A 15,194-nucleotide genomic window follows, 5' to 3' on the forward strand; every position below is an offset into this window, starting at 1 on the left:
AGCACAAGAAGTTTGTTGCAAAAGGTTGCTTGAACAAGCTCTTTGTTAATCTTGTTGAAGTTATTTTGTTCATTGGCATAGTGACTACTTCTACAAGTGAGTCCTCAAATTCTTCTTTCTTCACAAGATTCTTTGATGGAGACATGAAGCAAGACTTTTTCATTATGATGGATATGATGAAAGAAATGTGTGAGGATGGAAGGAAGAGAAACATACTTAGAGAGAATTTGAATTCCGTGGAGGAAGAGAAGCAGTTGCTTTTTGAAAAATTGCAAGAAATGGAGAGGCAACTTCATATTGCAAATATCAAACCTGAAAAGGATGCATAAGTTGGAGACACGACTCTTTGTTTCGAAAGTAGCCTTGGTCATGTATCAGATTGAAGAAGAGGTAAATAGTTCCTGTTTGTCTTCAAATTCTTCTAAGAATGCTTATATTGTTTCTTTTGAAAAACATAACAGAGGCATAAGTTCCAAGCTAATGTCCAAGTTGGGCTATTAAGGAAAAGGCTTGGGTAGACATGCACAAGGTATTGTTGAACCAATAATAGTTGAGGAAAGGCCAAAGTATTTGGGTCTTGGCTATGGAAATTCTTATGGAAAGAGTTCCAAAGCTACCATGGAGGCCATTGAAACAGTTCCAAGAAGGAGTTTCATATCCCACATCAAAATCATGTATTTCTCTAGATCTCCAAAATATTTTGGACAATCATTCCAAGGTATTTGATACTCCCAAAGGCCTCCCACCTATTCGTGATCATGATCATGCTATTCATTTGATTCCACGAAGTGTTCCTCCAAACATCAGGCCTTACATATATCCATATGCCCAAAGGAGTGGGGACTCATTCAAAAGTTACAGAAGATCCCAATTCAAACAGTATTGTGAGAACTTGACAAGGAAGGAAAAATCATATTGGAACCTGAAGCAGTCATAGAATCAAGAAATCGAAAGCTATGAAATAGATCAATTTTAGAGTATCTCATCAAGTGGAATAACTTACCCACTGAAGATTCCACATGGGAGGACAAGAATTTATACAGAAGCATCAAGAACTACTAAAGCTTTGAGGACAACACTTTTTGAAGGAGAGGGGCATGTTAGGTCCCTATACTACTAGTGTAACCCCTTATTGTTATTAGTACAACCCCCTTATTATATTTTTGTGCCCATGTAGTCCTCATATTTTTATTATTGTGCCCCATAGAAGCCCACTATTGTTATTATTATGCCCTTACATTATTATTTTTATGTCGGATCTGATTATATTATGACCCCATAGACTCCTATATATAGAAAGGAGGTCTTGTCATTTGTATCATCCAAGAATTTTTCATTTGTGTAAAGTAAATGAGGTTGCCCCCTTGAAGAGGCTTATTTCTAAGGTGTTGATCTATATTTTCTATCTTTTTGTGAGCTAGTTTCATAACATTCCATTTTCAGATCAAGTGGTATCAAAGCTTATTATACCAGAGCAGGTGGTATCGGAGCCTGAGATTGATTAAACCCACCTTCAAAAGAGGGTTATATCAGAATGCTTGATTGATAGAGCAAATATTGCTTGTCTGAAAGGTGTTTAAATAGTTAGAGGTTGATTGTATGCTTGTTTGTAGACTGACTATTCTTTGAATTTGCAGAGGTGAAGGGAAAGCTATAGATAGCTCAGTATAGGAAGGACAAGAAGGAATAAGGGTTGAAGGCATTCTTATTATCCCAAAGGACCTCAAAGAAATCCTTTAATCATAAGAGGTTTGTTGCAAAAGGTTGCTTGAATAAGGTCTTTGTTAATCTTGTTGAAGTTCTTTTGTTCATTGGCATAATGACTACTTCTACAAGTGAGTCCTCAAATTCTTCTTTCTTCACAAGATTCTTTGACGTAGACATGAAGCGATACTTTTTCATCATGATGGATATGGTTAGAGAAATGTATGAGGATCGAAGGAAGAGTATCATACTTAGAGAGAAGTTGAATTCCGTGGAGGAAGAGAAGCAGTTTCTTTCTGACAAATTGCAGGAAATGGAGAGGCAACTTCATATTGCAAATATGAACCTGAAAAGGATACATGAGTTGGAGACACATTTCTTTGTTGCCAAAGAAGCCTTGGTCAAGTATCAACTTGAAGAAGAGGTAAATAGTTCCTGTTTGTCTTCAAATTATTCTAAGAATTCTTATATTGTTTCTTTTGAAAAACATACCAGACGCATAGGTTCCAAGCTAATGTCCAAGATGGGATATGAAGGAAAAGGACTGGGTATACATGCACAAGGTATTGTTGAACCAATAATAGTTGAGGAAAGGCCTAAGTATTTAGGTCTTAGCTATGGACAATCTTATGGAAAGAGTTCCAAAGCTGCCATGGAGTCCATTGAAACAGTTCCAAGAATGAGTTTTATTTCAAGTCCTCTACCTCAAGAGTGTGAATATTGTATTCAAGAGGAATGTAATAGCTTGAAACATCATTTATAGGATGCAGGTGTTTAGAAGCACACACTTGAACCAGAGAGTTGTGGAAACTTTGAAAGCCTTGAAGAGATTGATAGTATTCCAAAGGGAGCCACTCCTTCATTTGATTCACCTCCCCATGAAGGTAAAAGAGGTGGAAGAGAAAGGTATAAATCTAGTTCTAATCATATTCCTTTTGATTTTGTTCAGCATGGTAAATTTCCATATAAGCATTGGAAAATAATTGCATGTTCCTTTTGTGGTTTGGATAACCATCATGTTTCTAGATGTTGGAAGAGAATGGCCACATACAGGAAACTTTTGAAGGAAAGGAAGCAAGAAGCCAAAGGCCCATTGGACAAGGCAAATTGTTGGGTCCCTATAATACTAGTGATTACCCCATTACGATTGTAGTTATACCCCTTATTAATATTTTTGTGTCCCTATTGCCCCCATATTTTTATTAATGTGCCCCATAGAATCCCTCTATTGTTATTTTTGTGGCTTTATATTATTATTGTTAGGTCGGCTGGATTATATTGTGACTCCTTAGACTCCTATATATAGAAAGGAGGTTTTTTCATTTGAATCATCCAAGAATTTTTCATTTATGTAATGTAAATGAGGTTTCCCCCTTGAAGAGGCTAAATTCTAAGGCGTTGATCTATCTTTTCTATCTTTTCTTGAGCTGGTTTCATAACATTTGGTATCAAAGCTTTGGATTCTAGGGTTTCGCTGCTCCAAATAGGTCATCGTGGCAGTTTCACTATAACTTTTTTTCTATGATGTTTCAGAAGTTAAAAAAAAACCCCATTTGAGAAGAAATCACGCTGAACCTTGGGTCCGAATTTAAAATCTTTTCGCACTATATTTGTGGAGATATGATATGAGGAAGTTGGTCTTTTTGTAGACTCCTGAATTACATTCCAAACAGGTGACCTAGGGAAAAGCGTCATAACCTTCTCTCTGGGGATCGGATTGAAATTTTGTAAGAAGCTACAGAAAGATGATAGACTATAGTTTCTTTTATGCATTTTTCAGATCCAAAGGTTGAAACAGTGACTCGTGGCATGTCGTACAAGTTCGCTCTACTGAACTAGTCTATAATCAAGTCATCGTGGGAGATTTCGCATAACTCTTCCTTGGTGAATCCAATTTGCGTCACACTTGTGGCATTGGAAAGAGGACGCAAAAGGCTACTACAGCTCGCAATTTCAAAACTGGAGGATGTCAATTTACAGAGATACATCAAATTCAATATCAGGCTTCTACAAAGTGAAAAAAGGTGTGTAGTTTTTTTTTTTTTTTTTTTGCGTAAGCTTGGTTTGAAGGAATTCAAAGGGCATAGTAAAGCATTATTATCGGTAACTGATGCCCCGAGGAAATAAAATGCAAGCACCTAGTAAGGAACCTGAAAGCTCTAGCATGACTCATGAAGAAGAGGAAGAAATGCTACATGATATATCAAAATTACAAGAACAAGTGCAACAAATGTCACGCTCACAAAAGCTAACAGAAGATAAGATAAATGGCATGGAATCTAAGATAAATGGCGTGGAATCTAAGATAAAGGGCATGGAAGCTAAGATGGATGATTCGAAGACATATTTGAAGAGAGACATGGCAGATTTGAAGATAGATTTGAAGACAGACATGGCAGATTTGAAGACAGATTTGTCAAATTTTCTACAAGAAATACTTACTAATGGTGAAAAGGTTGTAAAGGAAACTCATGATGTGAACTAAAGAAATGTTAATCATGATTCCATAGACTCTAATGTTGGATCGAAGACCCACCATATTCCAAAAATCGATATGAGGAAGTTTGATGGCAAGGATCCTGCCACATGGATATTACAGATGGAGCAATTCTTCGATCTCAATAATGTTCAAAACACACAAAAGGTACGTATGGAAACTTTATATTTGGAACCAAATCAGTTTGTATGGTATCAATGGCTTTTCTCTCGTAAACAATTTATCACTTGGGGAATTTTTACGGACGAATTGATAGCACATTATGAAGATACAAAAAGCAACACTTTTTTTAGCCAATTGATAAGTCTCAAACAAAAGGGTTCAATAACGGAGCACATTGAGGAATTCCAAAAATTGAACATAAGGGTAAAAGATATTCCAAAGGAGCATAGTATTGATGTGTTCATAAGGTCTTTAAAGGATAATATCCAACATGATGTTCACCTTTGGGAACCTGATTCATTAGAGAAGGCATTCAAGTTAGCAAGAAAAATGGAAAGCAAAATTATGGCAACCAGGAAGCATACCACTCACAACTATAAAGACGGAAGTGTTGTTTCCCCTAGTCTTCCACAACCTATAAGGTTGACACCACAACAATTTGAAGAAAAAAGAGCAAAAGGGCTTTGTTACATTTGTGATAGCAAATACACTAAAGGTCATAAGTGTGCTGAGAAGAAATTATTCTACATAGATTGTGAAGAGGAAGAAGAAAAGGAGCAAGAAAGGTCAAAAGAAGAGGATACATTCCAGGAACAAAGCCTAGATGAAGAACAAATAAATCTAACCATATCTTGTAATGCATTGGTGGGAATTACCACTCCTCAAACCATCAAGATAGAAGGACAAATCAAGAAGAGAAAGGTAATAGTGTTGATTAATTCAGGAAGCACCCACAATTTTATTCATTGTAAGGTAGCAAAAGAATTGAATTGCTTCCTATATCCAGCATCAGAGTGTCAAGTGATGATTGCAAATGGAGGAACAATAAATTGCTCTGGAAAGTGCCATAATATCAAGCTATCCATGGGAGAATATGTATTGACTAGCCCAATGCTTTCCATTCCAATGGGAGGTGCTAATGTTGTACTAGGAATCCAATGGCTACAATCCTTGGGTACAATAGCTTTTAATTTTCAAGAACTTTTCATCAAATTTTCTACGGAAGGAAAGGAAGTTGAAGTAAGGGGTATTGCATGGAAACTAGGAAATATAATCAGCTTTAATGGTATGACAAAGCTTCTTAAAAAGGAGCAAAGAGGTGTAATTGCACAATTATGTTCACTAGATGTTTCCACATCGGAATCATCTATTTCTCCAGATCTACAAAAAGTCCTGGACAATCATTCCAAGGTATTTGAGACTCCCAAAGGTCTCCCACCTATGTGTGATCATGATCATGCTATTTATATGATTCCAGGAAGTGTTCCTCCAAACATCAGGCCATACAGATATCCCTATGTCCAAAAGAGTGAAATTGAACGTATGGTTGCAGAAATGCTAGAGGCTGGTATAATTCAACCGAGTCAAAGTTCTTTCTCTGCTCTAGTGGTATTGGTGCACATGAAGGATGGATCATGGTGCATGTGTCCGGATTATAGGGAGCTCAACAAGCTCACTATTAAAGATAAGTTCCCCATTCCTATCATTGATGAATTATTGGATGAATTGCATGGATCAATTTACTTCACCAAGTTGGATCTTCGTTCAAGACATCATCAAATCAGAATGAAGACTGAAGACATTCCAAAAACAACATTTAGAACTCATGAGGGTCATTATGAATTTTTGGTCATGCCTTTTGGCCTTACCAATGCACCTTCAACATTTCAAGGTTTGATGAATTCAATTTTCAAACCATTCCTTAGAAAATTTGTGTTAGTATTTTTTGATGATATGCAAATCTACAGCAAGTCTTGGAAGGAGCATGTTGAACATGTTGATAGGGTGCTACAACTATTGGAGGAGAAACAATTATATGCAAAAAGATCCAAATGTTTCTTTGGAGTCCAAGAGGTGGAATATCTGGGTCATATTGTATCTCATGAAGGAGTTAAGTTAGACCCTAGCAAAATTAAAGCCATTAAGGAATGGAAAATCCCCACATCCATAAAGCATCTGCGAGGATTTCTCACAGGGTATTATCGCAAGTTTGTTAAGAATTATGGGAGAAAGGCAGCACCTCTAACAACATTATTGAAGAAAGATGCATTTTCATGGACTCCAGAAGCAACAAAGGCCTTTGAACATCTTAAAGAGGCAATGTGCCAAGCACCGGTCTTAGCTACACCTGACTTCACAAAAACCCAAAGATTATTGTAAGTGACAGAGATCCCATTTTCACGGGAAATTTTTGGACAGAATTATTTTCTTGTCTCGGTACTCAGTTAGCTCATAGCTCATCTTATCATCCTCAATCTGATGGGAAAACTGAGATAGTAAACAAATGTTTGGAAGGATATCTTCGTTGCTTTGTATATGATAAACAGACACAATGGGTCAAATGGTTGCCTCTAGCTGAATGGTGGTATAACACTTCCTTCCATACAGCAACAAAAATGACCCCATTTATGGCACTTTATGGGTATCAACCACCATCCATCACATCATATTTAAGAGAAAATTCTAAGGTTCAGGTAGTGGAACATCACATCAAACATCAACAACAAGTCCTCCAACTCTTAAAGGATAACCATGTGTTGGCACAGAATAGAATGAAACAACAGGCAGATCAACATCGTAGTGAAAGAAGTCTTGATGTAGGTGATTAAGTATTCCTATGGCTACAACCATATAAGCAAATGTCCCTCAAGCAAGCTAAGAAGGATAATAAATTATCACCAAAGTATTATGGTCTGTACAAGGTGTTTCAAAAGATTGGTACTATGGCATACAAATTGGAGCTTCCTGCAGCTTCTCGATTGCACCCAGTTTTCCATGTTTCATGTTTAAAGAAGGTTATAGGTGACAAGCTCCCAATTCAAACAATATTACCAGAACTTGACGAGGAAGGAAAAATTATATTGGAACCGGAAACAGTCATAGAAACAAGAACTCGACAGCTACGAAATCGATCAATTTCAGAGTATCTTATTAAGTGGAAGAACTTATCCGCTAAAGATTCCACATGGGAGGATGAGAATTTTATGCAGAAGTATCCAGAACTACTCAAGCATTGAGGACAACACTTTTTTGAAGGAGAGGGGCATGTTGGGTCCCTATAATACTAGTGATTACCCCATTACTTTTATTTATACCCCTTATTAGTATTGTTGTGCCCCTATTGCCCCCATATTGTTATTACTATGCCCCATAGAATCCCTCTATTGTTATTTTTGTGGCTTTATATTATTATTGTTAGGTCGGCTGGATTATATTGTGACTCCTTAGACTCCTATATATAGAAAGGAGGTTTTGTCATTTGAATCATCCAAGAATTGTTCATTTATGTAATATAAAGGAGGTTGCCCCCTCGAAGAGGCTGAATTCTAAGGCGTTGATCTATCTTTTCTATCTTTTATTGAGTTGGTTTCATAACACAAATCATGTTGTCAAGGGGATGAAAATATGTTTCACTTACTACCATAAGCAGGGGCATCTTGTTGAAAAGTGTTGGACTTTGAATCCAGCAATGCTTCAATGAAACTTGAAGAAGGTGGAAAGAGAAAATGGCAGAAATGGAACGGAAGTTTCTATGGATGATGTGTTTTAGGATGATTCACATGTCAATGTTGATGTGCAGACAAAGGAAGGACCTTTGAAAGGGACTGGTAAGAAATGGCTAGAGTTTTTATCCAATTAAGATTACATGTCTATTGTTACATATATTTGCATTTCTTTGTTAATGAGAATGCAAGTTGCAGGATTTTACCAAGATGGTGAATGGAAAAAGGTTTAGTAGGAGACTCACTTTGTAGTTGCAACATTAGATTTAATTTCAGCTTCGAAAGTACAGTGTGCTTAAGTGAAAGTTGAAGGATGAAATGCATGCATAAGCATGAGATGCATGATGTTGATGATTTCCTTATATTTGAACATGTACGTGTAATTAACTTGAAGGGTTGATTTCTTTGGCATGCATGTAATGCAATGTTGACTTGAGAGAAGTTAACTTGGTCTCCAAGATGGAGATAATGATGAAGTGGTTCATCTTTTGAAAAAGAGTCCTAAAGGTCTTTTTCTACATGCTTGACTTGAAGGGTCATTTGGTTTAATGGCATGTTTTGTGGGCTTGTTATCTAGTCCACCATTTGTATGCAGATTTAATACATGGAGGTTTTCACAAGATGTGAAATCTGTTTCTTTTGTTGAGGCAGGAGTTTAGTCCATCCAATTGTTGTCTTTATTTCTGTTGTTTTTAATAGTTTTTGTTGACAACCTATCAAACAGGTACAAATGAAAGTTTTTTTGAAGCAAATATCACTTCACATTTGTTTGAGCCACCTTGGATCAATGATCAAGGAAGAGAAGTTCAAACTACCTTCTGTGACCATCTTAGCAAGAGTTATGCATGGAGTCAAGGAGGAAAACAGATCTTCCCAAGAGGACCAGCACATCTAGGAAGGAGAGTGGTCAAAGGCTTTGGTTCAGAGGCACTATGCAAGGCAAGTGTATCAAGGTTGAAAGAAAAGGATGTTGTTACTCTCATTTACTGTTCAGATTAGTATTTTAGTCTTTTGGAGACCAAAAGTTCTTTTAGTGGGAAGGTGTGATCCAAAATGGATCTTGGATAGACTTCTAAGTATAAATTGTTCCTCACAGAGTAACATGAAAGTCTAAGGATGCTCTTGGAAATATCCCCATTGTGTAGATATTTTCATTTTGAATCTACTACAACTTGAATGGGATAAAATGGAATTTCGATGAAGAAGTTATTGCAGAAAGAATATTTCTTTTGTCCTTTGCAAAAGGAGGCATCTCTTCTAAAAATGGCCTAAAAATATCCTTAAGGAAATCGCATCACAAAAGGCCAAAGGGAGGGACTTAACGCAAAGGCAGAAGGACCCCCGATCAATGATCTCTGATATATCAGATCAGAGATAGGCCTTCGCCCGATATCGGGACCCCAGACAAGGCGACATGCGATAATGCGATTGCGATATTAGCGATCGAAGCGATCGGCCTATCGACGATCGGAGGGGCAGAAGGCATAGACCCTCACTGATGTGATACACGAGGTGCGATGTCGGCGATCGGTGATTGGGGTGATCGGCGGATCAGTGGATCGATGGTTAGCATACCCAAAGGAGATACCCCCGGGTCGTTGCAATTGCAATTAGCGATTAGGACCCGGACCTGATAGGGATTATGGACCTGATTGCATAAAATTTGAAGTCCAGGAACTTCAAAATTCAATGTCTTTCCCATTTATTTGGTGTTTTGGCCATTACGCCATGCAATAGAGAATTACGATAGAATGGCGGACCAGAAAGGTTTATAAATGCAACCATATAAATTTTGAAATCCATGGTAAGCGAGATTTCGGGTAGGTCTCAGGCAGTAAGTGGTTTTGAATGGGTGCGGCCCAAACCCATACACTGACCGACATGTGACATGGCTGAGGAGAGAGAAAACTTCCTCTTTGAGCAGGTAACCTCCGTGCACATAAGCAACCCGAAACGGACTATCAGCCATTGGATCGGCAATCACGCAGATTAACAGTGGGTTTGCGATAGCCATAAAAGGTGGACCTGAAAGGGTTTTTAGGGGTGATTCAATAATATTTGAAGTCCGATTAAACACTCCATGAAGATTTTTCCTGTGTATTTCTGGTATATCTCTGTGTATTGGGAAATATGGTTTTTTTTGGGTTTTCACTTGAAGAAAGGCCCCCGATTCCTTGCAATTGCCCCTGATCATTGTGCCACACTGCAGGTGAGTGTTTTATAGGAAATGATGCATTTATAGCATTGAGAGAGCCACAGAGCCATAGAACCAGATGGCCAGTCGAAGAGACAAGGAGCAGAAGAAGCTGCAGAGCCGCAGAGGAGTGATTACACACAAAGAAACGGCTGGGGAAGCCACAAAGCCGGAAGAGGTCTCACAAAAGCCAGACAACATAATTGTTGAGGCAGCGCAGAGAGTTTCAAGAGTCACTTGGAGGTTGAGTGAACCAGAAAGTTCAATTGACAGTAGCAGAGATTGCTGAGGGCCACTAGAAGGTTGCTAAGGGGTGCTTGGAGGTCAAGCAATCCATTGATGCACGCAGAGGCCAAGAGAGAAAGCTTAGAGAAGCCAAAGCCAAAGAGCCAGAGCCAAAGCTAGAGCCAGAGCTAGAGCCAAGATCTAGAGCCACGAGCCAGAGCTAAGAGCAAGATCAAGAGCCAGAGCCAGAGCCAGAGCTAGAAAGCCTGAGAGCTTCAGAGCCAGGGATAAGATGGTGTTCTAAATGCATTATGTTATGTGTAAACCAGTGGAGTTGAGCATGGAGCTTGTAAAAAGACTTATACCATAATCCCAGAGAGCCTAGTCGAGTTGACTAGAGCTCAAGGAGATGTAGCCCAAGAGTTTTGGGTAAACACCATATTAAACTTGTTGTCTTACGTGTTTGTTATTTGCTGCAATATTTTACTATTATATGCATGTTATTTCAGCATAAACAATAGAATTTTAAAGCACATAAATAGTAAAAAATAAACATAAGCATACACCTATGTTCAAGCATATTATTAATTCCGCATTTGATTAATCATAATGTCTTGGGAATATATAAGCTTTAGAGGTGGGAGAGGTTCTTGTAAGTTAGACAAGAAGCCTTTAGGACCCATTTTCAGATCACTGAGTGCCAAAATATGTGCGATGAACCTTAATATTACCTCCCCATGTAAGCTGAAGCCATCCACTATTCATTTATCGATTTCTGCACCAAATTTTAAACGTTACCTGTTTAAACACCAAAGACCCTCGTTTTCACTCTTTTCGCTCATTTTTTCACTGAAACCTGCCTAAGCTTGCCTGCACCACCATGAACCTCTAAAACCTAATTTGACCTCTGATTACCTTCCAAACATTGCCAGGACGCCATCCATACACTTTCCTATTCCCTCAAACCATTATCTCCTCCATGCAAACCTGTGTTCTTATTAACTATTGGTTTATTTTTATAGGTGATCATATAAGACATGGACAAACAGTTTTTATACTAGTTGTTATAGCTCCAAATATCACCTTATGTATTTTTGATGCTTGGTTTATGGCCTAGGGCAACCCCTCCTTCTAGACTTGGTCCAAATATTTAAAAAAATAGTGTATTACGCCCTGTACACGACTTTGCCTTGTATTAAACGCGTGTACACACGGGTCAGTGTATACCCAACCCGTGTATATGTCTTAAAAAACTTAAAAAAATTAAATTTCCTTAATTATGGGCGGAGATCATGGTTTTTACCTATTGATTACCTATTAATTCCCGTGGCCCAACTATTCCCAACTATTTCCCAACTAAAAAACTACTTTGGGAGTAGTATAAAAAGACTTCAATGGGAAGGCCTTAAAGAGGAGAGAAAATAGAGAATTACTCTACTGAGATTATCCCCTGATCAAGTGTAAAGATCCCTATGCTTCAAGCACTTCCCCAAGTTCAGGAAACCCTTGTTTCCTTGAGAGTTGATATCCTTTCACTTGTTGGAGATATCCTTGTGTTGGTTATGGAAGGAGCCTTTTGAAGACTGGGACTGGATGGACCTGGAGGACAGTTCCACTTGGAGCCAGAAGAGGAAGACTCAGGTGAACTCTTTCTATGTTTTTATTATAGTTATCTGCAATAAAAGAAACATTGTCTTGTTCCTGATATCAACTTTGTTCATGCATCTGATGTTATTGTTATGGTTTATATATGAATGACTATTTCAATGTATAACTAACCATCTACTTATATGTTATAAAGTTGATTTCACTATAATGCTTTATCTATATGTTGTTGTGCGTCTTTGAATTGGTTGTTTTGCAAGTTCAAAGATCATGAGGAGTTGTAGAGGCTTTGAACCCTGGTTGTAACTACCCAAACGAAGGACCCCCGGGTATGTACATCCTCACATAGTTTGCTCGTTTAAGTACTTTGCCTGAGGTATATGCTTGTTTCTTGTTGTAGATTACTCCTTCTCTGCTAGGGTTCTGACCCAAAGCCCTAGGGGACTTTATCCCTTAACAGAATTGGTGACTCCAATGGGGAAAACAATCTTGTTGTTCCTAGTTTAGGTTATTTAGTGCCAATCAGGGCTTAGATTTCAGTTTCCTTGCTGTGATTATATTTTCTGCTCCTGTAGGAACTAAGACTTCAAGTCTAATCCTTTTCATTAGGCCTAATTTTTTGTTTTTTCTTGTAAACCTTTATATATGCACCTTTGTTGGGTTACAGAAGCGTATACACACTTGTTTCTCTGAACTGAAGCCATGTATACGCGGGTTTCTTTTGATTGAAACACGTGTACATGCAGCTATGTAGAGACATAGTCGCGTATACTTTGTTTTGCATTATTTTTTCAAGACCTTTTCTCTGGAAATATTTGTTTCTTGGCCTGTGTGCTTCGTAATCAGTTTCTGTTTTCATATTTAAGTTTTTCAGTGAGCTTACTGTTTCGAGTTCTCTCTTTCTTTGAAGAGTTTTTGGTCTCAGTCTGCTTTACAGTGAGTGTTATCATTTGTGTTTGAACACACAAGGCTTCTTGTAGAGGATCTTGATTGTTCCGGCTTTCCAGAATAGAAGATTGCTTGCAATCTTTGTGTCAAACTTCATTTTTATGGTTTTCTTGCTTTTCTTCCCTTTAAAATTGTGGCCTTTCACTTCTTCTTGCTTTTCGAAAGTTTTTGTTGACAAATTTGAAAGTCTGCCTTTCCTGATTTCTTGATCAGTGTCTCAAACCTTTTTTTGCTGCTTTTGGATCATTTAGCGTATCTTGAAACACCTATTTTGTTAAGTTTTCATTCGTGTTGAGTTGACAACTTGCAAAGTTTCCTTGTGATTTGCTTTCGATCTTTGAGTCTTTGGTAGCAATTTGAGTACTTTTGAAAAGTTTCTTTTATTGCTTTTTTGAAAAATAAAAGTCCTTCAAAAACATTTCTTTTTCTTTCTTTGCAGAATTTTTGTTTGGTTTATTTTGGTTTTTGAGAGTGATTTGGGATCTTTGTGTTTAGTCCTTCTTGTTTTGGGAAATATTTTGTTTCAAAATTCTTATTCCTTTCAAAACACTTAAGTTGGATTATAAAACAAATTACTTTCATTTTATTTTTAGAGTAATCTACAATTTTTTCATCATCATGTACACTTTGTATTAGGGTAGTTTCACATCATTAGAGCATCAATAGTTTTTTAGTTTTTGTGAGTGTGAAGTCTGTTACAAGAAAAGAAAAGGAAAAAATTTATTGCTTTAATAGAAGTTTCTTAGAGCCCAAGTAGAAGTTGCTTTTCATCAAAGAACAAACAAGTGAATTGCATATAAGTTAGTTTTTCATTAATTTCTTTTGCATCAACAAACACCATCATTTTCACTTCCGTATTGTCCCTTTGACTTAAAAAGAACAGCCACTTAAAATCAAGCGCTAATAAAATAAACTAGAACTTTTTATATTGTCAATAAGTACACCAACAAGTTTTAGGTTACTTAGGACCTTGGATTAGGTGATAGGAAAGTAAACTCTCCAAGGTCACTCTAAATTGTCAAATGTAGAAGTCTGAATAAAGAGTGAAAATCCAATACTATTAGGGACCCCGGGAAAGCTCCGTGACTGGGAGTTAAGCACGAGGGTTTTTGAAGATAAGGACGAGAGATACCCCCTCTCTTACTTGTTGGATCTTACCTCACGACTGTTTCGCCCGATTTCTGATACGAGTTGGTATCTTTAGTTGCCCATCCTAGGGATCTACATAGGTGGCTACGGAGGGGAATCTTGCGGCACCTGAGGTCGACATTGCATCACTTTCAGTGGTACTTATAGAGTGCACCTTTGCAAAGCTTGGGGGCTTGCACCATCAAAGGCTGTTGTTTGGAGGTCAGCGTAACTTCCTCTAATACCTTCACTAGTAAACCTTGGGCGTAATTACCCCAGCCTATTTTCGGAAGGCCCTTATTATTCATGTTCTTGTATTTTTGTGTCCAGCCCTAATCACTCGGAGCGGAAATAATTGGAAGTTGTTTGACTGCTGAATTCTTTAGGGACATTTTTAGTGCATGTTTTGTGATCCTAGTCAGCCTAGATTTTAATTTTCTTGAGTCTTTAAATAGATCTTATTAAATAATTCAAAGAGGTTGACCGATCACTTAGACAATCCTGTAAACTTCGTGGTCTTTCACCTGCGAGTCCAGAGCCTTCTCCTAGAAGGTGTAGGAGCGATTCAGCTAGTGGTTTTCAACCAGTGGCAGCTGGTGCATCAGAGATTGATTCTCCGATTGGGGGCGTTAGTGTACAAGGTAGACCTGGTACTACCACAGAGCTAGAGAGGAACACACTAGTTCTTTCTCGGGTACTCTTCTAGTCGAAAGATAATATTGAGGTAGAAGAGCTCTCAGAGTCGATTGCGGCTCCGAATTTTCTTTTCCCTTCTGATCATCTGGACATATTTTTATACGTCGGAACTTTGACACACAGGCCTTCAAGCCCAGGTCCACACACAAACATCCCTTCAATGACCACTGCTGGAAGCATGGCATCCACCATGAGTGCTATGAGTATGCAAAATCCTATATCAGTACAAGGGGGAGGAACTATTTCCATCCCTTCTACATATTTATTTGGATCTACTGCCAACACATCCTTGTTTGGGTCTACTTCCATTCCATTGACGAGTGGAAGTTCCCAAGAGCATGCATCCAGTTTTGGATTCTTCCCTTTTGGAATTCCCTCTCAAGGTATTCCTTCAGTTCCATTAATTGTACCATTAATTGCCTCCATGTCCATGATGATTGGATCGGCATATTTTCAGGGTTTTCCTTTTGGAAGTGGTAATATACCACATTCTAATCCGATGGTGGGTTCTATGCCTTTTCCTTTCACAAGT

Source organism: Pinus tabuliformis, chromosome 9 (assembly GCF_031772625.1).
Source record: "Pinus tabuliformis cultivar Carrire ecotype Pingquan chromosome 9, CPIR1, whole genome shotgun sequence".
NCBI lineage: Eukaryota > Viridiplantae > Streptophyta > Pinopsida > Pinales > Pinaceae > Pinus > Pinus tabuliformis.